Below are 3,616 nucleotides of genomic sequence, written 5' to 3'. Positions count from 1 at the left end.
ATGCTGGATATATGACACACAATACACTATGTATGACACATATAATGGGTTACTGTGATCGCTGGTCCTGTATATGCTGGAATTATGACACACAATACACTATGTATGACACATATAATGGGTTACTGTGATCGCTGGTCCTGTATATGCTGGATTTTTTACACACAATACACTATGTTTGACACATATAATGGGTTACTGTGATCGCTGGTCCTGTATATGCTGGAATTATGACACACAATACACTATGTATGACACATATAATGGGTTACTGTGATCACTGGTCCTGTATATGCTGGATATATGACACACAATAGACTATGTATGACACATATAATGGGTTACTGTGATCACTGGTCCTGTATATGCTGGAATTATGACACACAATACACTATGTATGACACATATAATGGATACTGTTTATCACTGGTCCTGTATATGCTGGAATTATGACACACAATACACTATGTATGACACATTTAATGGGTTACTGTGATCACTGATCCTGTATATGCTGGAATTATGACACACAATACACTATGTATGACACATATAATGGGTTACAATGATCACTGGTCCTGTATAAGCTGGATTTATGACACACAATACACTATGTATGACACATATAATGGGTTACTGTGATCACTGGCCCTGTATATGCTGGAATTATGACACACAATACACTATGTATGACACATATAATGGGTTACTGTGATCACTGGTACTGTATATGCTGGAATTATGACACACAATACACTATGTATGACACATATAATGGGTTACTGTGATCGCTGGTCCTGTATATGCTGGAATTATGACACATAATACACTATGTATGACACATATAATGGGTTACTGTGATCGCTGGTCCTGTATATGCTGGAATTACACACAATACACTATGTATGACACATATAATGGGTTACTGTGATCACTGGCCCTGTATATGCTGGAATTATGACACACAATATACTATGTATGACATATAATGGGTTACTGTGATCGCTGGTCCAGTATATGCTGGATTTATGACACACAATACACTATGTATGACAGATATAATGGGTTACTGTGATCGCTGGTCCTGTATATGCTGGAATTATGACACACAATACACTATGTATGACACATATAATGGGTTACTGTGATCACTGGTCCTGTATATGCTGGGATTATTATACACAATACACTATGTATGACACATATAATGGTTACTGTGGTCACTGGTCCTGTATATGCTGAAATTATGACACACAATACACTATGTATGACACATATAATGGGTTACTGTGATCACTGATCCTGTATATGCTGGAATTATGACACACAATACACTATGTATGACACATATAATGGGTTACTGTGATCGCTGGTCCTGTATATGCTGGATTTATTACACACAATACACTATGTATGACACATATAATGGGTTACTGTGATCGCTGGTCCTGTATATGCTGGATATATGACACACAATACACTATGTATGACACATATAATGGGTTACTGTGATCACTGGTCCTGTATATGCTGGAATTATGACACACAATACACTATGTATGACACATATAATGGGTTACTGTGATCACTGATCCTGTATATGCTGGAATTATGACACACATTACACTATGTATGACACATATAATGGGTTACTGTGATCACTGGTCCTGTATATGCTGGGATTATGACACACAATACACTATGTATGACACATATAATGGTTACTGTGATCACTGGTCCTGTATATGCTGGAATTATGACATACAATACACTATGTATGACACATATAATGGGTTACTTTGATCGCTGGTCCTGTATATGCTGGATATATGACACACAATACACGATGTATGACACATATAATGGGTTACTGTGATCACTGATCCTGTATATGCTGGAATTATGACACACAATACACTATGTATGACACATATAATGGGTTACTGTGATCGCTGGTCCTGTATATGCTGGATTTATTACACACAATACACTATGTATGACACATATAATGGGTTACTGTGATCGCTGGTCCTGTATATGCTGGAATTATGACACACAATACACTATGTATGACACATATAATGGGTTACTGTGATCACTGGTACTGTATATGCTGGAATTATGACACACAATACACTATGTATGACACATATAATGGGATACTGTGATCGCTGGTCCTGTATATGTTGGAATTATGACACACAATACACTATGTATGACACATATAATGGGTTACTGTGATCGCTGGTCCTGTATATGCTGGATTTATTACACACAATACACTATGTATGACACATATAATGGGTTACTGTGATCGCTGGTCCTGTATATGCTGGATATATGACACACAATACACTATGTATGACACATATAATGGGTTACTGTGATCACTGGTCCAGTATATGCTGGAATTATGACACACAATACACTATGTATGACACATATAATGGGTTACTGTGATCACTGATCCTGTATATGCTGGAATTATGACACACATTACACTATGTATGACACATATAATGGGTTACTGTGATCACTGGTCCTGTATATGCTGGAATTATGACACACAATACACTATGTATGACACATATAATGGTTACTGTGATCACTGGTCCTGTATATGCTGGAATTATGACACACAATACACTATGTATGACACATATAATGGGTTACTGTGATAACTGGTCCTGTATATGCTATATATATGACACACAAAAAAAAACACTATGTATGACACATATAATGGGTTACTGTGATCACTGGTCCTGTATATGCTGGAATTATGACACACAATACACTATGTATGACACATATAATAGGTTACTGTGATCACTGGTCCTGTATATGCTGGAATTATGACACACAATACACTATGTAGGACACATATAATGGGTTACTGTGATCACTGGTCCTGTATATGCTGGGATTATTACACACAATACACTATGTATGACACATATAATGGGTTACTGTGATTACTGGTCCTGTATATGCTGGAATTATGACACACAATACACTATGTATGACACATATAATGGGTTATTGTGATCACTGGTCATGTATATGCTGGAATTATTACACACAATACACTATGTATGACACATATAATGTCTTACTGTGATCACTGGTCCTGTATATGCTGGAATTATGACACACAAGACACTATGTATGACACATATAATGGGTTACTGTGATCACTGGTCCTGTATATGCTGGAATTATGACACACAATATACTATGTATGACACATATAATGGGTTACTGTGATCACTGGTCCTGTATATGCTGGAATTATGACACACAATACACTATGTATGACAGATATAATGGGTTACTGTGATCACTGGTCCTGTATATGCTGGATATATGACAAACAATACACTATGTATGACACATATAATGGGTTACTGTGATCGCTGGTCCAGTATATGCTGGATATATGACACACAATACACTATGTATGACACATATAATGGGTTACTGTGATCACTGGTTCTGTATATGCTGGAATTATGACACACAATACACTATGTATGACACATATAATGGGTTACTGTGATCACTGGTCCTGTATATGCTGGGATTATTACACACAATACACTATGTATGACACTTA

The sequence above is a fragment of the Taudactylus pleione genome, unplaced genomic scaffold (assembly GCF_031769625.1).
Source record: "Taudactylus pleione unplaced genomic scaffold, aTauple2 ptg000608l, whole genome shotgun sequence".
In the NCBI taxonomy this organism is placed as follows: Eukaryota; Metazoa; Chordata; class Amphibia; order Anura; family Myobatrachidae; genus Taudactylus; species Taudactylus pleione.
This window is presented reverse-complemented; position numbering follows the sequence as displayed.